Source organism: Pinus tabuliformis, chromosome 5_2 (genome assembly GCF_031772625.1).
Source record: "Pinus tabuliformis cultivar Carrire ecotype Pingquan chromosome 5_2, CPIR1, whole genome shotgun sequence".
Taxonomy (NCBI): Eukaryota; Viridiplantae; Streptophyta; class Pinopsida; order Pinales; family Pinaceae; genus Pinus; species Pinus tabuliformis.
The window spans coordinates 724,307,428-724,335,389 of record NC_142306.1 but is presented as its reverse complement, the minus strand read 5'-3'; the positions used below and the strand labels follow the sequence as shown (position 1 = coordinate 724,335,389).

The following is a 27,962-nucleotide window of genomic DNA, read 5'->3' as shown; positions in this document are numbered from 1 at the left end:
CCCTGCTAACAATTCTGGTCATGAACAAACCCAGCCATGCATTGATGCCATGGAGGAATAGAGGGAGTCAATTCCTACTATGGAAACACCCCTCGAAGCTGAGGAACATGAAGGAACAACTAGCAAAAAGGAAACTCAAGTAGTAGGCACCGGTCCAGTGTACCCCCCAGCAGAAGGAAACCCTGAAGATGAAAACTTGAGAGATGCCAATCAACCAAGTGATATTCCCTTTTCAAAGTCCCCTGTGGATGACGCCTACCTAGGAGAACACCATGAGAATGATAATTGTTCAGGAGATACCATTGCATTGGGATCTCCTGAAAACAAGATACATAATAATTACGAGTTGGAAGGAGAAATTCCACCAGAAAACATAGTTCCAATTGAGAATATTCTTGATGGTGACATACTGCAGCCTGTACAGGTAGTAGAGGATAACGCGGCTTCAGACGGAGGCCCTAGAGTAGAGAATCCCTACAGAGCTAGGATTAAGAAGGTGCTAAAAGAGTACAGGAAATAGAAGCAAGTAATCAGGTAGCTGAAATATTGGTTAAATGAAGCAACCAGAACAAGGAAATTGAAAGTGGAAATGGAAATTTCCCAAACACAATCAAAATGATGTTCTCCGAAGGATGCTGAGACTCAGATAGAGTTTCTTGAGGTTTGTCCAAAAGAAACCCAAACTGAGCCAGCTATGAGAGAAGACACTGCCATACAAACTAAGGGGCCATGTATCTTTTCACAGGGAACTCAAACAACCTACCCCACTGCGAACATTACTGTCCAAACAGATGTTGAAGAAAATGTTCAAGTTGATTGTATAATTCAGGAAGCAATTGAAGCTTCTATGCAGACTGACTCTGCAGAGACCCAGGATGCAAAGGTCGAAATAGATGAAACATGCCTTTACATCCCCTTGGTAAGAGAGGTCGTTATCAGAAAATTACAGAATGAGCTACTGATAGTTCAGCAAGAACTGGCTCAGCATAAGGAAAAGGTGGTTCCTCTGCATGAACATCAAGGGTTAAAGGAGAAGTTTGAATCACTTACCAAGACTGAATATGAGACCTTTGCTCAATATAAGGCTGAGCAAAATAAGGTTGAAAAATTAGAGGGTCAATTTCAAAAATATAGAGAGAAAATGGAAACTGTCTGTTTTCTCTATTAAGACACTATCTTGCCGAGCCCCCGCCACAAATTATGCTTTATTTCTCATGGAAAGATACCTCCTGTTAAAAGTTAAGTTCGTTAAGGCTAGTAAACCAGCAGAAATCAAAACCACTCTTGACTTTATCAAATGCTTTAGAGAGCATGATGAGAAGATTCAGCGCCTGCTTTATGAACTTTATATGCAAAAATTTTTTTAGAGGATGATAGGAACAGCCACCCTGCCCCTTTTATAAGAGACATTCAATTTCAAGTGTTCCTCTCATTCGTTGATAATCAGCTAAAATGGGCCAAGGCTCACAACATGTTCAAAAGGCATGAGTATGGCATTGACCTATGGGTCAAAGGAGAGCCTACACAGCCATTATTCCTAGTTGTCTAGCATAAACAGTTTATGAAAAAGATGGTGTCGTAGGCAAATTAGGGCCACTTCATACTGATATCATTTAGGCCAGAAAGGAATACTTCCAGGACATTAAAGAAGAAGCCTTGGTTGCATCAAGGCAAAGGTGGGAAGTTTCCAGTAACATTGTAAGGGGCCAAGAGCAATTCAGATATCAAAACTTCCAAGCTCCCTCCTCCCGTTTTTATAAATATAGCAATATGATTTTAACAATGGGGCCAGATTGGATAGGATGTCGTTACAAAAACCCAGTCATATGGTACCCTCTTGGTCAATACCGTAGTGATTATAACTTAAAGGATCATGAGGTAACTCAGGCTTTCGCTGCCTTTAAGCAAAAGAATGGTTCTAGTGTAGGTTTTAACCCCATATAGAAATTACTTGCATATGAATTCTAAAACACAGAAAATAAACAATGTGAGAGAATAACACATAAAACACATATACATAAAGATTTTCCCCTGGATCCCAAAACTGGGACTACCAGCTTGATTTTTCATTATTTTCCTTTCAATGTTACAATACATATTTATACATGTCGAAGCATCCAATACCATGGAACGAAAACCATCGCGTCCAAAACCATGGACTGAAAACCATCGCGTCCAAAACCATGTGCAAAAATCATGCACAAAACCATAGGTAGGTCTACCCAACCTAATATAGGGTCCAAAAACAAAATTTCTCGAGGCACTGCCCCGGACCCCATAGAGTGGGGTTACCTGCACCTCTCAAACCCCCTATGATTCCCCCCGCTACGCAATCGGCGCAATGAAGGGGGGGCTCCGCCCCCCTTCCAACCCCCGGGTTAACTATGTGGGCTAGTCGTGGAAATAATATAACACAAACCAACATTATCCCATTTTTTGTTTTCTTTCCACAGGGGACCACAAGAGAGCTTAGTCATTTATCCAGCCCTGCAATGCCCATTGTTTCTCTACACCAAGAAAACTTCTCAAAGCTCACAGATTTTGTCAATGCATCTGCAGTATTCTTCAAACTATCCACCTTTACTAGCAACACCTTTTTGTCTTCTATCATATCCCTCACAAAGTGATACTAAAGATCAATGTGCTTTTTCTTTGAATGATATGCAGGGTTCTTTACCAAGAATTTCACTTTGGCTGTCACAGTCTATCCTTATAGCTCCCTGTACTAACCCCATACTTGAACAAAATCTGTGCAACCAAACTACTTCCTTGCTTGCATGAGTGGCTGTCGTGTATTCTGCCTCTGTAGTTGATAGTGCCACTACAAATTGTTTCTTACTCATCCAACTGACTGCACCTCCAAATAGGTTAAACACATACCCGCTTGTAGATCTTCTCTGATCCAGATCTCTAGCCCAGTCTGCATCAACAAAGCCATGAATATCCAACACTCTGTCCAATCCTAGTCTTCCTTGGTAGCAAAAACCATAATCACTAGTTCCACGCAAATACCAGAAAACCCGCTTCACTACTGTCCAGTGCTCCTTCCCTGGTTTTGACATAAACCTGCTCAATACTCCCACTGCATGTGCAATGCCTGGTCTACTACATACCATCGCATACAGACTACCGACTGCACTTGCATATGGAACACAGGACATGTCCTCTTCCTCTTCTTGTGTCTTGGGACATTGTTTAGCAAATAACTTTACACCTATAGGAATAGAAACCTCCACCGGTTTACTATCTTGCATATTAAACCTTTGCAACATTGTCTCGACATACTTCCTCTAGTTTAACCAGAGCTTCCTCTTTGTCTGATCTCTTTTAATTTCCATGCCCAAAATATAGTTTGTAGCACCAAGATCTTTCATGTCGAATTTGGAGGACAAATGGGTCTTCAAATCCTGGATAATTTCTTTGTCATTTCCAACCAGCAACATATCATCCACATACAAGACCAGATAAATAACACGGTCACCAATTAATTTAAAATACACACAGTGATTTGCTTTTCTTCTGGTGAAGCCAAGTCCCCATATAATTGTATCAAATTTCTGATACCACATCCTTGGTGACTTTTTTAACCCATACAGAGACTTCTTTAACTTGCATACCAGTTCTTTTTTACCCTTCACCGCAAAGCCTTCAGGTTGCTTCATGTAGATCTCCTCTTCCAGATCGCCATGAAGAAATGTTGTCTTCACATCCATCTGTTCTACCTCAAAATCAAAAGCAGTAACAATAGATAAAAGTAATCTAATAGAAGCTACCTTGGCAACAGGAGAAAAAATATCACCAAAATCAATTCCCGACACCTAGGAATTACATTTTTCTACCAACCGAGCTTTGTATTTCTCCACCTTTCCTTCTGCATTTGTCTTCTTCTTAAACATCCATTTGCTGCTAATGGGTTTCCTTCCATCTCGCAACTCCACTAGATCCCAAGCCTCATTTTTGTGCACAGATGCCATTTCATCAACCATGGACTCTTTCCAGAGTTTTCCATCCTCTGAATCTACTACTTCCTTCATAGTTTTGGGATCATCATCAGTAATAAATATAGAAAAATTTGAATAGAAAGCAGATGGACTATACCTTTTTGGCTGCCCTCTTTCTCGAACTGATCTTCTCACACCTAGAGTTTGTGGCTCTTCATATTCTAATTCCTCCTCCGTTGTAGAGTTTGATTCTTCCTCCTTTAGCTCAAACTCTATCTTCTCATGTTCCTTTGGTTGGACATCATGTTTAATAACATCTTTCACCTCTCTGAACACCACATCTCGGCTGTACACAACCTTCCCTGTTACTGGGTTCCAAAGCTTATAACCCTTTAAACCATCCTTATACCCAATAAAGATGCACTTTTTACATTAACTATCCAATTTCGTTCATTTCTCCTTTGGAACATGTACATATGCATCACATCCAAATACCCTTAGATGTGAAAGAGAGGGTTTCTTACCAGTCCATACCTCTTGTGGAGTCTTATCCTCCAACACTGACGAAGGTGATCTATTGACCAGGTAACATGCTGTCTCCATCGCCTCTGCCCAGAATTCCTGTCCTAACCCGGCACCACTGAGCACACTTCTTGACCTTTCCATCAACCTCTTGTTCATTCTTTCTACAACTCCATTTTGCTGAGGTGTATATGGAGTAGTCTTCTGTTGTGCTATACCACACTTCTTACAGAATTCTTCAAATTCCTTACTACAAAACTCTCCAGCGTTATCTGTCCTCAACACCTTTATCTTCTTCTCCGTTTGGTTTTCCACCAAAGCCTTAAATTCTTTAAACCTGTCAAAGACTTCAAATTTCTTCTTAAGGAAATATATCCATGTATTCCTTGAGAAGTCATATATAAATGATACATAGTACACAGACTTACCCAGTGATGGAACCTTCATAGGTCCAAACACATCACTGTGCATAAGATCTAATATATGTTTTTCCCTCTTACCACCAGAAGGGAAACTCGCTCGATGTTGCTTCCCATATACACAATTTTCACAGAAATCAAAATCTAGAGAGCTATTATTCATACTTCTACCATACCTTTACCATTAAGTATTCGAAGGCTCTTCTCTCTAATATGTCCAAGCCTTTGATGCCATAAGATGGTCTTCTCTCCAAAGACCACTAGATTTTTTGCTCCACTTTCAGGAACCACGGAACCATTGCACCCATCAACAATAGTACTACCTTAAAGCTTGTACAAAGTTCCAGTTCGAACTCCCTGCACCAATACCAGTGCCCCCCGAACCATCTTGCAATTATCCTTCTCGAACACTGTTTTTTCACCTGCATCATCCAACTTGCTTACAGAAATCAGATTTCTGGCTAATGCAGGAATATGCAAGACACCCGGAAGTGTTCTAACCCTTCCACCTTGTGACTTCAACTTTACTTTTCCGCGACCAACGATTCTAGCCTTCCTGTCATCCCCCAAGAAGACATCACCACAATCATATTTCTCATACTCGCAGAAACACTCTCTATGAGGAGTGAAGTGAAAGGATGCACCTAAGTCAATCAACCATGCCTAATGATATACATGTGTACTTGAAGAAACCAAGTACACATCCCCACCTTCATCTGAGGTGGCTTTTGCCTCTGCAGAAGGAGCATCACCAGATCCCTTTCCTTTGTCAAGAGCTTTAGATTTATAGTCCCTTTTGTAGTTCCCTTAATTTCTGCATTTCTAGCACACCACCTTTATAGGTTTTCCTGGAGATTTAGATCTCCCACTCAATGAATTAGTTTTGTTTTTGTTCTGGGACCATCCTCGTACAGACAAGGCATCACCATTCTGGCTCTCCATATTTTTCTATCTCATCTCCTCTGTTAGCAAGGATGAGACTATTGCATCAAACTGCAAGGCAATTTCATTGCTACGTATTGCAATAACCAAACTATCCCACGAATCTGGTAGAGAACACAAGAAACTAATGCACTTATATTCATCTAAAATTTTGATATCAACCGACAATAAATGACTTACCACAATATTAAACGCATTCAGATGCTCTTTCACCAAGTCTCCATATCTCATCCTCAAGTTATATAGCTTTTTCCGTAGGAACAATTTATTCACCAGAGACTTAGATTGGTACAAGGTCCCTAACTTGTCCCACAAAGCCTTCACCGTAGCTTCCCCTGATACGTTCAACAATACTGAATCTGAGACACACAATTGTATTGTTCTCTTTGCCTTCCAATCCAACTTCTTCCATTCTTCATCAGACACTCTTGTTGGTTTAGTACCCGGATCTACCGCGATCCACTGATCTTTATCCGCCAACAGATCCTCCATTTTGAGTTTACATACATCAAAACTCTGACCATTAAATTTCTCAATCTCCATCTTTCCACTGCTTGCCATCTTTCACCACCAAAATCGATCCTGCAGATTTCCCACTGAATGGGGTCTACCACAGGCCTGAGCGAAACCCCACAGCAACAAAGGCGTCCCCTTGAAGCCAAGACAACTCTGATACCAAATGTAGGTTTTAACCTCGTACAGAAATTACCTGCATGTGAATTCTAAAACAAAGAAAATGAACAATGCGAGAGAATAACACATAAAACAAATATACACAAAGATTTTCCCCTGGATCCCAAAATCGGGACTACCAGCTTGAATTCTCATTATTTTCCTTTCAATGTTACAATACATATTTATACATGCCAAAGCATCCAATACCATGGACAGAAAACCATCGCGTTCAAAACCATGTGCGAAAATTATGCACAAAACCATAGGTAGGTCTGCCCAACCTAATATAGGGTCCAAAAACAAAATTTTCTGAGGCGCTGCCCCGAACCCCATAGAGTGGGGTTACCTGCACCTCTCAAACCCCCTGTTATTCCCCCCGCTATGCAATCGGCGCAACGAAGGGGGAGCTCTACTCCCCTTCTAACCCCTTGGTGAACTACGTGGGCTAGTCGTGGAAAGAATATAACACAACCCAACATTTAGGAATTACAAGGAGGAAGTATATCCTGCTTATTCCCTCACTCAGTTGCATCTGAACTATACGCTTTCACGAGGACGTGCAACAAGGTAAGCTGGGGAGTATGTTGGGACAAGAAAAAGGTATGGTTTCTCTTCATAAACTGCTTCATTTATCATTCATCCTTATACAATTATCTCCGTTTATAGATTAAAATGAGGAAAATATCAGCTAAAGTTGTATGAAACTATTTAGTGACAGAATAGGCAAATCTAGTATTAAAAACTAATTCTTTGTTATCTTTGTATGCAGAGATGCAGATTGGGAAAAAACTATTCAGTTGGCAGAACAACAAGAGGCCATAAAAGGGAAAAGCCACATCATCTTAGGCAGCCAAGGAAGTGGAAGATCAGTTTGAACATTCCTATTTTATCACATGATCAGAATTTATATTGTGAAATTCTCAGGATCCCCTCATCCTGAGGATTCACTTTTATCCCAGTTTCTCTTTTATGTTATATATAGGGTCAAAAGGCAATTGGATACAGTTCAGACTTTTAATTTGTAATTATTCTTTTTGAAACATATACATTGCTATATCAGTGACTCTGTCAGTTTTTACTCAAAATTAATGAAAGAAGGTTGTGTTTGATACATCTTTGTATTCTGAGTTTTTATTAAGTAGAGGCTTCTGGCGACCCTAGGCTCATTCACAAGAAGTTCCACCACTCCTTTGCATTATAGTTTTATATTCAGTCTTTGCAATTGATTTAATGTTCAGTTATTTCATTTATCGTGAAGATTTGTGATATTGATTTATATTGTTGTTCAAATAGATTCAGAGTGAAGTCGTGAGATATACTTAAGTAGAGCTTTGATTAGAATGAGTGAATTCGTGTCGATAGCATAGTGTTTTCATTTGAATAGATGTTATCATAGATCTTGAAAGACAATATTGATTAAATTCTACAGATCGCAATATAGAACGTTTTCCATTTAGGAATATTTTATTGCTATTTGTTGTTCAATTATCGATTGTTGATTACTCTTCACTTGTTGTTGTTGTTCAGTTGAATAATGCAGATTTATTTGGGCTGTTATAGATTGGTAGTGTTGTTCAGTGGTTATAGTTTCTTTACTTGATTAAGTGTGATTAGTCTTAAGCTTATTTGAACGATTCTAAGTGTAATTCTTATTTGTATTCAGTTTCAATTGATTTCGGAACAAGTTTCATAGAATTGCAAAGTGTTTTGGGAGTATTTCTTATTTGAACGATTCTAAGTGTAATTCTTATTTGTATTCAGTTTCAATTGATTTCGAAACAAGTTGCATAGATTGCAAAGTGTTTTGGGAGTATTTCTTCCATAGATAGTTCTTTTCAGAATTGTGTGAATTGAATTGAAGAATTAGCCTTTAGTGATTGCAACAATTCATCATTAGATAACCTCTAGATTTACTGCACATGCAATGTTGGCACTCTTGAGATAAAAAGACTTACCTCGGGTTGAGAACTAATGTAGGGATTAAGATTTCCTATAAAAAGACATATTAGCGAGCCAACAACCTTTATTACCATCATTGGTGTACCTATTTGTATGTATTCACAATTTGATTCAATAAAATATCAATTATCATGTCTCCATCTCCACCATTATTCCCACCATTATTGTACCTATTTGTATTTATTCACTAGTTGAGTCAATAAAATATCAATTGTTATGTCTCCCTCTCCACCTTTATTCCCACCATTATTGTACCTCTTTGTATTTATTCACAAGTTGAGCCGATAAAATATCAATTATAATGTCTCCTTCTCCACCTTTATTCTCACCATTATTGTGACTCTTTGTTTTTATTCATAATTGAATCGCTAAAATATCAATTATTATTCCTTCTTTATTACATTTTTAGGAAAAATAATTCAAAGCCACATAATATGCTTCTGTTGGCTATCCATTCACCTTACTTCTTTAGACTTTACTAAAAGTTGGGGAGATTCTATAAGATTATTGTATGAAGAGAGCATTCTACAACCCAATATGACGAAGATGAGTAATTCATTTTGTGCTTAACCTTGAGTTGACATATGTCCCTTTTAAAATAAAAATAAAATATTATATAAATAAAAAACAATATCGACTATAATAAAAAAAAATGAATATTACATATTTGGTTATTTTTAATTAAGAGCATAATAAAAAATTAATAACCCTAGTCACACTATGTTCATTTAACTAGTAATTAATTTTTTTCAATAAAAAATAATGTACTATTGTATTAATAATAAGATGGTTACGTGCATACACTATAAGATGAAAGCAAAGCTTCTAAACAAGTATGTACATATATAAAACTAGGAATACTTCCAACAAACATATACAAGAATTTCAATGCCCATAAAAAGATGTTGTAGAAATATAATAACATTAGATGTATAGCTAATGAAAACTCACAGGAGAAGTGTTGTGTAAAGTTGTATATAATTGCTAAAAAACCTAGCCAAAAAAACAGAGCATAAATTATCATTGTATCATTCTCCCAATAACTTGATAGAATACTTTCCAATACAAGAGTGTACAAGCTGGTGGACAGAATTGCATACAGGAAGGAATTGTTGAGAACTAGGAACTATCTGAGCCAGAAAATTATAAACCTGTGAAAAGAGGAATTTCTTCTCTTTTCGTTATGAGTGAGCCCTTCCATTCTTCAAAAAATATGTATCCTTCTTCTACTATGAGGGTGCTCTTTGATAAGTTATCCACTTGTGTGTTTCATTCCTTGTGTATGTGCCGAAAAGAGAGATGTTGAAAAAATTCCTTTGTCTATAATCCTATCTTTCTAGTAAGATAAATTTATTACTTGCAATTTTTTGTTGCCCCGTAACCAATAAGTTATGCATTTAGAGCCACAACAAAATTTTAAATTAACACACTTTTTGAGAGAAACACAAAATAAGAGATCCCAACAAGGAATGAGTTATGCCTTGGTGTTTGTTCATAAGCCAATGTTAAGCCAAATATGGATAGAAAGATGGCTAGGGGTCTTGATATAGGCACCAACAACACATTTCCCTTCCTATGATGCACCATAAAAACAAAACAAAACAAAACAAAACAAAACAAAACAAAAAAAACAAAAAAAACAAAAAAACAAACTAGTGCAGACTTGTGATATCATGGAAAAACTAAATTTCTTGATATTCATAAGAGAAATTTTGAGGTAAAAAATATGCCTCAAAATGAAAACATACAACAAAAATCAACTTTATAAAAACCAATAGGATTCAATATGATTATGTCAACCATGAGGGATGATTCAAGGATTTTGGATTAATAAGAAAAATTTAATTCAACTTGTATTTTCAACTTATCTCCCTATAATTTTACTCAAATTTCATGCGGGAGTACTCATTGGATGCGGAATTTAGTTTTGCATCCAAGAAGTAACCATGTTTCATACTTTCGATGGACTCTACTATATGAAAAATTTGAAACACATGAAAAAATGCTATTGCAATCACATTTTTTCATGTATTTCACATTTTTCATATAGTAGGGTCAATCAAAAGCATGCAACATGGGTACTCCTTGCATGAAAAAATAAATTCCACATTCAACGAGTGCCCTTGCTCAAAATTATAGTAAAATCATTGGGAGATAAGTTGAAAAGGTAGCTTTTTCTTTTTTTCCCTCCAAAAATTAATGAGGTAATCTAATATTATTTTATTGTTTCCACTATTATTTTATAATATTCCTTAGGAGACCCATTTTAGACCTCAAAATTTCTCTAGTGATGGGCATTTGTGGGTCTCCAATGCTCCTTAAAGAAACTAATAATTTGAGGTAGAATCATGTCAACTTTGATGGTCAATCCTTCAAAAATAAATTTATTTCTCACCTTCCATATGCTACGAGAAAGAAAAATAGGTACTCGGGTTTTAAAACTCCCCATCTTTTGATTCCACTAGCGAAGGTTGGAATCAAAATGAACGGTTGGACCAATGTCATGAAGACCAAGGACAAACAAAACGTCCCTATAAACCACCTTGGAAAAAGAGTAATGAATAAAGAGGTGATCCATAGATTCATACCCATTTATAAAAAGACAACAAATATTTGAGGCAATAAATCTACTTTGTTATAGTTTTTCCCATGTAAGTATATTATTTCCCAAAGAGAGCAAACAAAAGCACTAGATTTTTGGAGGTAGATGCCATTTTCATATATTTTTGTACCACCAAATATCTTTATGTTATAGTAAGGAAGAGGAGACATCTTCATTGGATTTTTAGCATAAACATGTCCTAAAAAGGTGTTTCGGCTCTGAATAATCCAATCTTCTTCATTTTTTAGGTAAATCTCGTTAGAGTATGGACCTTTTACGAAAATGTCCCATTCAATCATCAAGGACCATTATAAACCCAAATCATCAGAGTTTTTACAGCAACCATAAAGAAGAGATTCTAGATCATATATTCTTATGTGGCTCATACTGTATAACCCTTGAGAATTTAAGAGGGAAATTAACTCCAGATAAAGTGTATAAATAGAGGCACCTCCTATGAAATGGCCCTTCCCAATAATGACCTGATTTCCCATGCTTCAATGAAATTTAGGTGGATAGCTAGGGGAAGGCACCAAAAGACCCCTCTAGATGATAAAACTAGAGTTGTTAAATTTCTTCTCATAGGATCTTAGCCAATCTATAATAGATCTGTTTTTGAAATATTTGTCCTTAATATTGTGATGCTAAAGAATAGAACCATTCATAGCCCTCTAGAGGCTCTTCATAAAGAGGTATAATCCAAATCAGTCTATATTTTTGAAGCCCCAACCCCCAAGAGTTTTAGGTTGAGATAAAAGATCATATTTTTCCAAATGGAGAGCTTCCCTTTCCTTTTTACCATTCCGCAAGAAGTTAAACATGCATTGACAAATCTTTCTAATAATAGATCCGGGGATATTAGAGAGGGTTAACCAATACACTAAAATACTTTCCAGCACCAACTTAACTAGAATCATTCTACCTCCTAGAGATAGACATCTGTAACACCAAATATGAATTATTCTTTCTATCTTATTAATTAACTAAGACCAATCTTCCCGGTGGTAACAATTTAGTTTTAATTGAAAACCAAAATATGTAAAATCTATCTCAAGATATTCCACCTTAAAGGGAAAGAGAGAAATGATGGAAACTATGGTCTCATTTGAGGTCTTGTTCTGAAAGAAGGAATATTTTTTGTTGTTGATCTCCATATTAGTTGCATGGAAAAAAAACAGAAATAATTCTATGAAAAATATCCCATTCAGCAGTCCTACCTTCCCAAAAAATCAATACATCATCCACAAATAGTAGATATGTAAGATACAACGATCTAGACAACTTAACCCCTTTTATCAAACCATGATTTTTTTCTTTAAAAATAATTATAATAATTCCTTCTATGACATGGAGAAATAAAAAGGGAGATATAGGGAACCCTTGTCTTAATCCTCTAGAACTATTGAAGAAAACAATCGAAGAGCCATTTAAAAGCACCAACATTTTTCTAGATTTTACAAAACCCATAATCTCGTTTGTGACGCTCAAGTCTAAATTGATGTCGAGAAGTAATAGCTCGAGGAAATCCCAATTTACTTTTTTATATGATTTAACCATATCCATTTTTAATATCATAGCCCTTAGTATTTTAGTCTTGATGGTATGGAGGGACTCTTGAGCCACACATATAGCATCATGAATCTAGTGTCTAGGAAAGAACCCAAATTGTTCCATAATGTATAGATCAGAGTTTCCCTTTTAATCTATTTGATATGATTTTATAAATAACTTTATATATCATATTTAAAATAGAAATAAGTTTAAATTCATTAAAATAATAATGATTGGAGCATTTAGTTATCAATGCAATAAAGGTAGCATTTAAAGCCCTAAAAGCCTTCCCTAAAGTTTTGGCCTCCTCCACTACTTGAAGGATGTCAATTCCCATCAAATCAAAGAAAGAAAGGTAAGGTTCAAAAGTCCACCCACTAGGGCTGGGGATTTTATCCATAGAAAAGGATTTTAATAACAATTTATTTTCTTCCAAAGTAATACGACGACCCACCTTGGCTAGGTTCTCCTCCGACAAGAAGTGAGGATAGTGTTGAATAAATTGTGATTGTATTGAAATTGTATTTCTTCCTAGACTTTTCGAAAAGGCTAGAGAAGTGTTCCAATGCAGCCTCCTCTAAATCCACCCAAGAACAACAATTTTTACCATTAGCATCCTTTAAACCCCAAATAGAATTTGTGACTCTCCTAAAATTTAAAAATTTATGGAAATTTTAGGTGTTTCTATCTCCTTCCTTAACCCAAATAGCTCTATCGGCTAGTAGTCGATATTATAGTTGAATATGAAGGAGATGTGGCAAAAATATTTCACGCTCAGCCTCTCTCTCAAACATAAATAAAATATTTTTATTTCCATTTTATGTCACATAATTTTATATCAATTTTAGAAAGAGATAAATTATTGAAAAGCAAAAACACAAAAATCTTATATTTCGCTTTCATGTGTAAGGAATATGTAAAATTCTTATACTTTTTTTTTAATATTACACAAAAAATTTAAATAAACTATTTGAATATCCATGTTAACTATTATATTTCAATATCAACTTCATATTACACACACACACACACACATAGATATACCATAATACTAGGGTTTCTTCTATATAGCTATCTATGGCTTGTTCCATGGGAGGGGGCTTGTCCCCCTCCTTTATTCAATTGTCTTAGTAGTTCGTTGGAATGTTGGATCGAATGAGAATCCCTCACAAAATTTTCATCATTTTCTTCCTTTCCAAATCTTAGCTGGAGGTAATGAAGATTTTGGTCACTTAGAGAAACCACTACTTGGAGCATTTTGTCAAAATAAAATTCAAGGGCGTCACCTGCCAAAAGCAATGCAAGATGAAAAGTAAGGTCATATCTAACAATATTGCAAAATGCATCCAATATATGTAGGATCATGTTGTGATATGCAAGTTCATTAGATTATGGCCCTTTGAAAAGTCATTGATCAATTGAATCCAAAACAAATGGAACCTCAAGGGACAAATAGATCTAGAGCTAGGAGGAAAATGGTTCTTCATAGTAATTTTTTATAGATTGGAAGATTGAAGATTTTTGGAGGGTTTTACTTTTTTAATAATGTTGGGCTCTTTATGTGATTTTAAAAAGATTAGTATAATCCTGAGAAGGAAGACTTCCTTGCTATCCTGATGTGGGTTTGAATCTTTTATCTTCCAAAGGAATATTGGAAAGAATAAATCCTTGAAAGCATTAAAAATGCCATTGGTATCTTTGTCAAGGTTTCTGAGGAAACTAAAAGAGGAAAATACACATTTTATGCAAGGATAGGTGTATAAATTAATGTTTAATAGCCTCTTCCATCTTTAATAGAAATTTATTATTAGGATAATGTTAGGAAACATACACTCGATTATAAAAATGTCCTATTTAGATGCAAGCATTGTCATGAATATGAGAATATTTTTAGATACTTCCTCTGATTGCAAATTAATTACCAAGAGATCAACCAATTCATAAATAGCATGAGGATTTTGGAAATCCCCCCCAAAGAATAAGAAAATTGAGACATAGGGAGCCACAAACTCCGGTTAGTACCAAAAATATGAAACACTCTCATGTCTCCCTCCTCTCTGGATGAGACCCCAATGCAAGAATTTAATCAATCTATCCCCTAGTCAACTATTAGAAGTATTCCCAAGCCTTTGTTGGCTCCAAAAGAGCTAGACAAAAAGAATCCATAAGGTAATCCACATAATTCTTTGCCAAAGGAGACAACTAGCTCATTAATGAAAGAGGATGAAACCGAAGACCTCCTAGAAGATATGGATCAAGATGTTCCACACGTGATTTCTCTAGAAAATGCCTCTCTTAATAAATATGTGTAATCCATGTCATCCCATCAAACAAATAATGCTCATTTTGACTCGAGATATTCAAATACCCATTTCGTAGTTCACACACAATCTTTCAAATATTCCTCCAATATGGTTAGGGAGGATTGAAAAATGGGGCACAAGAGCATCATGGCATCGATCAAAGATGGTGGGGAAACTTTTGTCAAATCAAGGAAAGTCATGCCAATACTAAAGGCATTTTCTCCTTCTCAACCCAACATCCCTGAAGTTTTTTTCTTGAATCTTTAAAAAAAAAGTATGTTAGTTTTAATTACTGTTATTATTAATCTCTAATAGTTTGTTGTTAATTAGTAGATTTACTAGTATCTTTGGTTGATAGGCCAAATATGGGATCTAGCCCTTCCAACGTCAGAGAGGGATCTCTCTATTAGATTTAGATTTATGTCTTAAGGTATTAGGCTAGTTATTGAGTTCAAAGGTTGGTTTTTTGAAGATTTGGTTGAAACTACAAGGAAATTCCATTGGGCAAAGGATTCATGAGTCTTTGGGTGATCAAATACAAGAATGATAGAACATATGTAACAGGGATAGGTAGGGAGGCTTTTGGATCTTTAGAGCTTTTTTGGAGTGAATGGGATGAAAATATTTAGATTCAATTAAATATAGAGCATCTTAAATTGAATTCTATACTTAATATTAGAGTGAAAACATAAATATTGTTTATAAGCTAGAGCATAGCGTATTTAAAAAAATTTAGCTCTTAATCTTGTTTATAAAATAAAGACAAAAAAGCATATGGTAAACTGGGAAAATAACAATTTCACTTGAGAGGAGACATCACCAATTGCCGGACACGGGAATCCTAGAACAAACTTGTTGTATTAATGGAATTGATCACTTCAGTACATGCACAACCTACATCGGAGATTAGCTTTCTTCATACAAGTTCCAACCCTCTATAAGTCTTATTTATGAATACTTATAGAATACTATTACATCTTAGATCAAATTTCAAAAATAAAATATATTTACAATAATATATGTTTAAGATACATATATTTTTAGACATAGAAGAAGAGAAAACTTGTTGCGTTGTTAAGGCTTTGTAGCAGTCTAGTAATGACTATAGCTACTTTGTTGCAAAGGTTGTTCCTTTTATGTTGAAAATTTTGTTGTTTTAGTTACACTTCACTCGATCAATTTTAGCAACTCGTCCCAAATTTCTTCACTTGGGATAGAAAAGCTAATCACATTTCTGAATATTTCATCAACTTCGGTAGAAGTGTCAAAAGTTGGTTTATTGACAAAAAGGTGGTGGATCTCGTGTTGGATATTCAAATCAAACTTTAATCCCTGTTTAAATGATTCTCCACGAATAACTCCTTTAGCTTTTGCAAACTTGGAAGCATCAAAACCTATGTTGCACAATTGTTCTTGATAGTTTTCTAATGGGATCAATTTGCCATTAGAATTTATGGGAGTCGGCAAGACTTTTTCCTACAGCAATGTAAATTTCCTGTTGAACCTTATGACCTGCAACTCAAAATCTTTGCATTTATTTTCCAACTATATCATCAAATTTCTCTTTGTCAAGATCCATTTAACCTTCACGACCATTTTTGTTATGTCTGGAATGTTCATGTCTTCTAGTTCCTTTTCGGTTTTAGAATTTAGAAGATTGATAATTTTTTGTGCCTCTTTTGGCCTATGCTCCAAATCTACCTTTCCAATTTAACTTTATTTCTTGACTCTATGCACAAGTTCTTCCTGCTCAACAGTAATCTATAGTGAAGGCCACATGTTTGTCATGTTGGTTTTTATATTCTGCCAAATATTATTCTTATCCTTGGCAAACATCTGAATGATAAAGGATTGGTATTGATATTTTTGTATCTACTAGATGAGATTGTAGTTCTTTTGGAGTTCTAACAAATATGCATTGTCAGTTTTAATCTTACTCAACTCCATTCTGGCTAATACTGCTGACAATATTTCTTTCTCGACTTGAACTACTGTTAATTCATGCAGAGATCTAGTAAGCTCTTCTGTAGACTCTAAAATATTGGTTTTCACTGACATCTCTATAATTGTACCTGTGCCTGATGTGGATGCTCCAGCGTCGCTTCCCACTTTTCTTTTTCTTTCAACAATGTTTCCATGCATTGCTCCATCTTTTGTGTCTGTGAATTTTTCTCAATCCCCAAAGTAAATAGTTTTTCTTTCTCCATTTCTATATTGGCAACCTATTTAGTTTGAGGATTTTCTATGGAGGGAAGCTTCAATTATTTCCTCAATGCTTGAATGCTTGCTTCCTTATTCTTGATGAGCTCTTCTGCTACTTTAATATCCTTAGGGTCATGCCCTAGCTTTATGATAAAATCTTCTAAATATTTGACCCTCTTTTCCTTAGTAAAGGATGACGCCTTCTCAACCTTTAACTGGGAATTCATGTTATTTAAAGATGACTCTAACTTTGAAGTAGTCATTGTTGAACTGGTAAGTATGGAAAAGATTAGGTCCCTTCTTTGCTTATGTAAATTGATTTGATCGATTTCATATATTTTCCTTGCATCTATTGAGAAAATGGAAGCTTTTTAGTCTTCAACACTCCTAGAAGATGGCATTAAGGGTTCCATGAAGGTCATCTAGAACTTTTCTTTATCTGAATCAAATGAAGAAAGTAATATGTGGTGTGTCTTAGTTGACTGCTTCCAAAATTTAGATTAGGTGGAAGCCTTCAAAGCTTCATTTTTTTAACTTTATCTCCCTATATCTTGAGAAGATACTCTTCTGAGTTGAAATTTGTGAGTTGGATGATACTGGAGATTGGATTGTTGCTTCTACAGTAGGTGATTGTACAGTTTCTTCTACTTGAGTAGAAGGAGTGATAGGAGCCCCTAATAAAATCACTATGGTTGGCTGCTCTGTGTCCCCTTCCTCAGGAGTTTCATCTTGAATAGTAATTATTTGAGGCCTAAACAAAGGATTAATTGGAGAATATGGTTTTTGAGTAGTATTTGGTTCCTTCTTTTTCCTTTTAAAAACAATAAGTTATGCATCTGTATTTTCTGAATTAGTAGGGGACATATCTTCTCTTTCCCTTTTCCGCTCCTTCTCTTTAGGAATTGTTGTCTTCATAGATGATTGACTGACAAGTTGTTCTTCAGCTTCTTGTAGAGTACCCTCTATCTATTCCTCCTGGTTTGCATATTGTTCAATTTCAGGCCTTGGTGTGTGTGCATAATAGGTACTCTTATGTTCTAATATTAGATTTGAAATAATTCCCAAAGGATCATAGGGCCAAGAGAAACTAATTTTGAATTTCATTTGACTTAAGATAGCATCTTCTTCCTTTGTTGCAGCTCTGGTGTTGATGATATAGGGCCCTATGTGAGTTTTCGACTTGAATTTTTCTCTCTTCTTGTAGGAGACAAAATGAAACTCATCCATATTAAGCATTTTCCTAGTGTATTCCAATGCAAAGATCCTAATAGGTACAAAACCTGGAAATCTGTAAGGAGGCAATTTTGATCCATAAAATCTGATCTCAGTGTAGTTCTAGTATAAATACGAGTCTCCAACTTTAGCTTGATCTCATAAATGTAAAAATTTCTTTATTTTTGGTGATATCCTTGGGATCACACCACTCCTCAGCAAACATAGTGAGGTATATAAAAAATTATCAACATAATCAGTATAAGAGTACTCCTTTGAATAATTTCTAACTAGAGAAGTCCAAGGAATGACTGACGAGGGGTTACGTTTGCTATTTTTCTTATGTAGAGGGAACTTAAATTTGTCTTACCAATAACATAGCATAAGGTAAACTAGGAATGACTGATACTTAAAGACACCTTCTACTTTGAAATTGACAAACCGGTCATGGATAGAGCTGGCCAAAAATTAATAGTAATTGAAAAGGATGGAGGGTTTCTTTCCAACTACAAAAGTAGATAAAAATCCTAACACTATCTCATCTACCCACTGATCATTATGGTACCCAAGCAGTCAAGTTACCATAGAAATGAACTATTTTGACATTTCAAGAAACATTGAAACTAGATATGGGGGATTGGTCCTTGGTAATTCAACATTTTCTAGAAGAAAATACTAAAAAATATGGGCTCTTTGAGGGAATGTTAGTTTTTTATATAATTCCATTAAAATATCAGCAAAAAAAGGATGGTGAGAAGTCTAATAGTCAATTTGTAGGGTCTGGAAGATGCTTTTAGGGGAAATGGAAAAAATGACCTCATTGTCATGGGAACTGACAACCCTTTGACTGGGCAGATATCTAAGGTGGAACCAAACAGAGAACTCATGGAAAAAGTGAGTCTGGGGGAAAACAAATTGTGGGAGAAAGGATTCCCGGACACTCAATTCATCACTTTTATCCAAGTATTTTTTCTTTGCCCAGTTATGGAGCTCATAGAGATCAAATTCTGACTACAATTTTATACAAGGTATCTATTAAGGGGGATTTATCAAAACCTAGGATTGGGGGAATAAGGGGATTTGAATCTGTGATCTGCCCTTTTCCTTTACAGTTCGACATTTTGGAAGATAAACACAGGGAAAGGGAGAACATGCTAGAGAAAACGTGATAGAAGAAAACCTGACAGAAAAAGGTCTGAAGAAGAGGGTTACCGTGAAAAAATGTTGACTATATGCAAGGAATTTGTTGTTGAGGAATGACAATTGGTAGCAGTTCATTCTTCATCCTGCAGGATTAATGGTGAGCCAGAAAGGAATGAAGTATTGCCCCCAAGGATTTATTATAATAGTATAATTAGTTGTGTAACAACATCATTAATGACTATGGAGCGGAGAGGATTTATTGGTAAAATGGGTAGGGCAGGGGAATTTAATAACATAACATTCAATTAGAAATTGGAGGAAGTTTTGAACGTTGAACAGGAAATGACGTGAAGGGGAGTGATGTGACAAGACAGGTGGCAGAGGCCGAGTGGCAGGGGGTCAATGGGTATGTGTCAGGATATGAGTGGCGAAGGGGGGAGACACATGGCGGGAGGCGAGTGGCGGATGGACAAGCTATTGGCGGGAGAGTGAAGGTGGTATTTCGGGCGGGGGGGGTGTGTAGGCAGTAAGCGAAATGAGGAGGGGACCCCTAAAAATTCCCCAAGCGCTACCACGTTAGCCTAGGGAGTTTCAGCAGAAACAACGTCACCCCCCCCCCCCCCCCCACCCCATGTTAAATGTTAGGAATGCGGGGGGGTGGGGGGTGAAAACACCTTGCCATCATAGATCTAGGCAGAGTAAATAGCCACCATTGATTCTAGCATGAATTTTATTTGCAAAACAAAAAATTAACATTTTCGTATTATGTTACATTGAATAGATAATAAAATCACCTAAAACGTAAATACCAAGGTTTTTTAAGCCTTATACATTTGCAATTTTTGGAACATAAAGTGCCATTTTAGCTAGCTCACTATAGGGATTCATTTTTTTCTTTATTTTTCTGATCTTTATTCATTTCTTTTGTTATTTTTTTCACATATATATCATTTTTTTATCCCCTATTTTATTTTCTTGTTATTTCTTTTTCTCTTTTTTCGTTTTTCTATTTTTCTTTTCTATATCATATTTTCTTTTCTTTTCTTTTCTTCTTGTTCTTGTTCTTTTGAAATTTTGAAAATAATTTGCAAAATGAAATCATTATTTACAAAATCTCATGACATGAAAATCAATAGATAATCATCAATTGATCCTATAAATTGTAGGACCCTAACAACCACCACATCTCTTCTCAGAAATGAGCTACCATCTAGCAATTATGTTTGTAAGCATATTTCAGTATTTGATATTAATGAAATGAAGTGTTATTTCTATTGCATCTCTATATTTATGGTTATATTTGTGATTTGTTGCATTTTGGTTTAAGTTTGGATCAATGTTGTTAGAGCAGTATGCTCTTTCTCTGTTTTTCTTTGCATATCCCCAACGAGGTTAGGATATAAGGAGTTAGTGCTCGAACTGGTAGAACCTTTGCAAGACCAGCTTCGCAAATCTCGATGGCCTCCCATAGTAGAAGAGAATAAAGAAGAGGGGGTAGGAGATCCTTTCAAAATATTTCTCGAAGAAGCCCTCGAGCGACGCAGGAACGTGATGATGGACAACTTTTCTTAGATCCTTCAACGGCTACCCAAATGTGACGCATCTTATTTTAGTAGCCACTCTGGAAGTGCCACACCCTTTAAGGTACAATTTAAATTCGACATCCCCATATTTGAAGGTCATATATATTTGAACATCGTAGATAAATGGTTAAATCTGCTAGAAGGATATTTTTTTGTTCATGATTTTTCCATCCGAGAAAAGATTACTTTTGCACTTTTAAAAGCCACCCTCCACATCATAGACTGGTTGGAAACCTATTGTAAGCTAAAGGACAAAAGTACACCTTCGCTATTTTTAGCCGCACCCACTTTGGATCCATTCTGGGATGCCATCAAGGAGCATTACTGCCCTATCGGGAGCTATTACGATAAGTACATAAAGTGGACCATGTTGCGGCAAGGAAAAGACCAAGACAGGCCAAAGTTTACCAATGTATTTCATACCCTCCACATGAAGTTGGTATCAAGGATTCTAAGCAACATTCAGTACTAAAATACCACGGTTGTCTACACAAATACATTCAGGATGATATGGATTTCTTGGACATCTCCTTGCTCAGCACAACGTACAGATATGCTGTCAAGATTGAGAAGAAGTTTAAATAGAAGCAGCGAGACTTTGAATCTATGAATCCGAGGAAAGGGAAAGGTGCCCCCAAACTGAAAAGAAAAGGAAAAATCCAAGGTGGGGTGACCCAGGAAAAAGAAGTACACAAGGAAACGGTGTAAGATCCATAAGTGCTTCACTCACAACACAAGTGAGTGTCGGGCTAGACAGTCACTGGTGGCCGAGCTGAAGGCTTCAGAATCAGACACATGTTTCGACTCTGAGTTAGAACCTGACAAGGGGAATGACAAAGGGAAGCAAATCATTGACGTGGAGCCCAGTGCCACTGTAGCCACCACCAAGATCCTGAAAAATGAGCCTAAAGATCTAGAGGAGGGGGAATGCCTCTTCCACTCATAGATGTGGGTGAATGGTTCTCCGTTGTAGTTCATTGTCAAAAGAAGGAGCCAAAAGAACCTCATTTTAGTAGAGATCATGAAGCGGCTGGGTCTACAGACTACATCTCATCCACATCCATACACCATCAGGTGGCTTCACCAAGGAAGAGATATCTGTGTTAGCAAGAAGTTTCATCTTCCCTACATCATCAAGCCCTTCACAGATGAGGTACTATGTGACGGTACTCCTCTTGAAGTTTGTGATGTATTATTAGGACAACCATACTTGTGGAAGCGATATGTTTTATATGAGTCTAGACCTCGCTCTGTTATTATCACTTTTGGCAACAAGTTGTACAGGATACCAGAGGTAGCCTAGCCTATCACCATCCATTTAATCTCTACAAAGAAATGTAGTAAGATCATTTCACAGACCAGGAAATTGTTTTCCTTATGATTCACCCTCCGGGTAAGAAGAATATTGTGGCCATGACTTTCAAACAAGGCTCCTCCACATAGTAGTTGTAGATAGACAAGGTTATGGAGGAGTACAGGGATATTTTTGCCTCACCTATGGGGGCACCTCTGCACTGCCAGGTAAAGCATTCCAACGATCTACCCCAAGGCACGTCGCTACCCAACGAACCAATCTATGGATGCTCTGTTATGGAGATCGATGAGATCAAGAGGCAGATTCAAGAGTTGTTGGAGAAAGGGAACATCAGTCCAAGCTCATCACCCTGTGGGAGCCTGATTGTATTGGTACAGAAGAAGTATAAGACATGGAGACTCTATATTAACTATCAGGCGCTAAAAAAGATCATTATCTAGAATAGGTACCCAATCCCATGGATTAATGACCTTCTAGACCAGCTAAAGAGGGCCAAATATTTCAACAAGATTGACTTGAAGTCTGGTTACCACCAGGTGCCTATCAAACCATTTGATGTGTGGAAGACCACCTTAAAATAGAAGGAGGGCCATTTCAAATGGTTGTTCATGCCTTTTGGGTTGACGAATGCCCCAAAAACCTTCATGCAGTTGATGGATGACATCTTATGACCCTTCACCAATGAACTTGTAGTGGTGTATTTAGATGACTTCTTGATCTTTAGCTAGAGTTGGGAAGAGCACCTCCACCATATTCGACAGGTCCTCCAAACCCTGCGACAACACAAGTTGTATGCCAATCTGGACCAAGGTTCAATATCTGGGGTATATCATTGATGAGCAGGGTGTGCATGTGGACCAAGTCAATACACCAGTCATTCAGGATTGGTAAACCCCAAACACTCTAACAGGGCTTTGCAACTTTCTAGGCCTTTCCAATTTCTACCACAGGCTTGTGTTGGGGTTCTCACATATCACTTGGACTTTAAGCTAGGTCACCAAGGGCAGAGCAAAAGAAATTTTCTTTTGGTACGAGACCCAACAAAATGCATTTGTTGAGTTGAAGTAGTGCCCCTTCTCTGCACTAGTTCTCACATTACCAGACCTGTATCAACCATTTAAGATTGAGAAAAATGCCTTTGACTATGCTATTGGTGTAGTTCTTACTCAACAGGGGTATCCAGTGGCTTACCATAGTGAGACACTTTCATATACACAAGATACTCCCAATAATCTAAGGATACACAGGATATTCCAATATGTAGTCAAATTAGGGGTCTTGTTTAGTATTCCATGAACACACGTGATATGTCTGAGGTTCATTGAGTGAAGCCCCAATGGATAGGATTTAATGTCTTTATGGGAATTAAAATAGCAAAAGATATATTTAGGGTAAAATACTACCCTTGCTCTATTGTATCCTTTTCAAAATGTCTATACATAAACGAATCGTAGTCGTGTTTTTTACTAATTTATGTTTTATTTTGATTCAAGAATTCTTTACGGTGTTCGAAATTCATCAACTAGGGGGGTTTCCCGAATGTGAAGTCTCAATTACATCTCACACCATTTGGAATAGGAGCCTCATCCACAGTATCGACCCGATTTCCATGTATTCTCATAACTTTTCCTTAGCTTTAGCTATCAGCAACATAGAGAAGCTTGTATGTGCCTTTACGAAAATCAAGTAAGTGTGTCTGGTGAATGTTCTGTTGCAAGTGTATCAAAGTTCTTCTACTATGGAGGGAGGAAAGGTGAGCCTCTAAGAGAAAGGTAACAGTACCACCCTAGTATAGGCGCACACTAGTGAAAAGATAACCACCTAACATCAAGAAGAATAATCCACATAGATGCGGCGATTGTCACAACCATTACAAGACATTTGTAATTAGATAACAACTAAAATAACCGAAATAGTTTAACTAATTTAGTATAGATGAAAGAAAACATGAATCATAGCTATTCATAGAATAGTCTTACAGATATTTACAATCCATGCATGAAAATTTGACGACCATCAGGCTTCAAGTATTAAGTAAAAGTGCCAAGATACATGAATACAACAAGCATCACTAGCTCCAATAGTGGAGCATTGGAACCATGACTTACTCCTCAAAAGTACTAATTTTCTCTCTTTGAAGCATTATGGGAGAAGCCAAGGTGAAAAGTCCTTTGTTTGGACCATGACGGTGTATATATAACAAATGGGGTGATCCTTCACCTCCCTTGTGACTCTTGGGTTACCCTCATGATTGTTCAACTTCTTTATGACATTTTGACTTCATACATGACTTTTCACATTACATGAATGACTCTTGAACTTCCACTTTATATTATATTTGTCCAATATTGAACTACATATTCCACAAAATGATGTGGCACATGATGACTCATGACATGACATGGCATGACACTGATGACATGGACTTGCATGATGACATGGAAATGTCAAGCCATTCTTTGTTGTTGCCTGCTTTGTGTCTTCTAAAATATGGATCAAGATCTTCTTCTTTGTCCTCCAAATGGCTTAGAGATGAGGAGTATTCAGCGGAACTTGATCTCCAACTGTTGTCTCAATTTGGCGTCCCTTTTCTTTCTCTTGATTTATCAACTTGTCCTTGCAGCTAATAAAGTGTCTTTTGTCATGGCCTCCTTCTCCATCTCCCTTATCATCATCTTGTCATGGTATGACATAGTACCTTCTTCTGCAATTCACTCATGACATGATGACGTTAGTCTGATAAACCCCTAGTTTAATATGTTGCATGATGATCCACTGACTAACCTGGAACTGGGTGACAGGCTAAATGAGAAGCTCAATAACTGTGCAATTGTGCAGCTCAAGAAGTCAAGGGTCAAGCTTGAGCCTTGAGACTATGCAATGTGCAGTTCAAGCTATATTGAGGAAGAAGATTGCGCATTTTGGGAGCTCAGTGAGCTAGGCTGAGGGGTTGAGCACTAATTCAACCAACTGTGTATTTATGAAATGAAGTGGAGGTTGGGTGATTTCACAATTGCGTGATTCAATAGCTCAAGGCTGAGGCACTATGTTTTTCCATGTTAAATTTGGGTCTCCCTATTCAAATTATGGAAGTTATGTCTTAGCATTGAGCTTTTTCATCTCAAATCATTTAGGGTTATTCTGTGAAGAATACACAAACCATTTTCTTTTCCTTCTTTTTGAATATTTAAAAAGAGAATGAAAATATCACTTATTCGAGTTTCTTGCAGGTTTCCTATGAACCAACTCAATCTCAACTTATGGATGTTGTACACACTAGCGTGATTCCCATACACAAGGTATCCATTATGAACCTTTGACGTTATTTCATTTGATTTGATATAACAAATTTGTTGACATCATTATGTTTTTTTGGCTTTTGTTTTAGGTCAATTTTGATGTAAAGACAGAGTATGAGATGATTCAAAACTACAAAGTGTTACAGGATGTGTTCAACAAGTTGAAGATTAGCAAGGTATGGTTGTCCTGGAGATTTTTCTTTCTTCTCATAAGTTGGTATTTATAATGAAAGAGTTGGTGAATGTAACTCTATTTTGATTTTGAGTTGGTGAGACTGGGGTCTTGAAGCAAAATGATGGAAGCAAAAAATAGAATTACATATCTCACTCCAAAAACACTATTGGTTTGAAGTGAGAAACTTATTTTTAAATTTATATTTTCTGCATTTCATAATAATAATATGAGATTCAAGAAAAAATTATTATATGCATGACAACTTCATTTTTTTTAACTTTAAAATAAGCCACATGCATAGAGGTTTATTTGATAGTTGTTAAAAATATGGCAAGATGGATCGAATAGTTTTTATGCTTTGTTAAGATTAGAGATGGGCTTGATTTGTATATGCAAGGGTGAGTTTGATTTATGAATTAGAAGAAGAAATATAAATTAAGGATACAAAAACATATTTAATGATTTCATGCTACAATTGGGTTGTCTAAGTCCTCCATTACTATCTCTTTTCATTTGTTTCGATTTCTTTTAGTTATGTCTAAACATTTTAGGGACATTTTTTTTGGTGCTTTATGCATTATTGCAAGTGCTCCCATTCCACACTTGTTTTATTGTTATGCTCTCTTGTGTTCTATAGCTAATGTAGTCTTATATATCATATTTGGTAGCTATGTTTGTACCATGTTAGATATAGGCCTAGTGCTATCTTTATTATTAGAGGGGAAATACATCGAAGGGATTAGTTTTTTTATTACTTTCAAGAAGATACCGAGATGTATCTAATATGAGGTTTCATGTAGTACATTGATGTTAACAAACTAGTAAAGGGCTGCCCACTTGACAATATAGAATTCCTGCGATGGTTAAAGAGATATTGTGATTTGATAAATGGTGGAGTCATGAATAGGTACCTTCTTTCTCTTTTTTTTTGTCCTTATTTCTGATTCCTTTTGGATTTTATCAAATTACATTGGGCATAATTGTTTATATGTCAATGATAACATTTTTTTAATTGGTGGTTTATTTTTTTTCTCATCAGTTACAATACACTGGAATGGAGAAAGTCTTGCAAAGGTGGAAAATACTTTAACAAGAAGGCAGCTCGAGTAAACCCTTCAAGAAAGGGAACTGCACCGGGGCCTAAAATGGCCATAGTTGCTAGCTCTCGGCGAAATGATCCTTCAATTCCAGTTGAAAATGTAGGGACTAAATATTGTGGGATGGGGTCACATGTCGTTAGCACTAGATATGTGTCTTCACCCTTCCAAAAAACTTCAACTGAACCATCATTTTATGGGTCTTCAATGCCCAACATTCCATCTGTAAACCCAACACTGGTTTACGTTCTAAATCAGAAGGTCAAAAAAACACACTCCATATAAAGCCCATTGATGTTTTTGTTTTTCTTCATACTATTTTCCTCTTTATCTCTATATTTCTATTGCATCATGTTTGTCTCATAGAGAATGTTCATCCAATCCAGTTCCAGTCATCACTGGATCACTTTGTTAGGATTTTTTCCAAAGGAACTAGAGCAACATGAATGTCATTCAGGCTCTCATATAAGTCAACTTCCCATATTTATTTATGTGATATTTGTTGTTGAATTGAGGCATGTAGATCACAACATTGAAGCTTTCAGTAGACATCTTGGAGAAGGAAAGAGACTTTTACTTTGCAAAGTTGAGGGATATTGAAATACTTTGTTAAAATCCAGATGTTGAAAAATTACCTGTAACCACAAATATAACTCGAGTCATACATTTTTTTGTTAATAGATTTTTTCTGCATGAGTTAAATGGAGTGAAAAAAATCAAAGTTTGATACCTATGATTTTGAGAAGATAGTTTCAAAAATACAAAGGATTCTATATGTTGCTAATGATATTTTAGTTGTAATTGTTGAGGCATAATAAATAATATACAATTCATACAATCCATCTGATAAAAATGATGAGAACAAAGAAAGGAGAGAGATCAAAAAACATAAATCAGCAGGGACACCTGAGGTGGAAGATGTTGTGAAGTCTAGTCTTTCTCCTAGACAACGACGAAACTCATGTGAAAAGTCCAACAAAGTAGATATTTACATGAGTAATTTGCCTTTGAAGATGTTTTAA

General features: G+C 36.3%; 1 pseudogene; it reads left to right on the top strand.

The window, feature by feature from the left end:
• Positions 1 to 79: 79 nt before the first annotated feature.
• On the top strand, positions 80 to 27,962 carry LOC149161243 (uncharacterized; annotated as a pseudogene).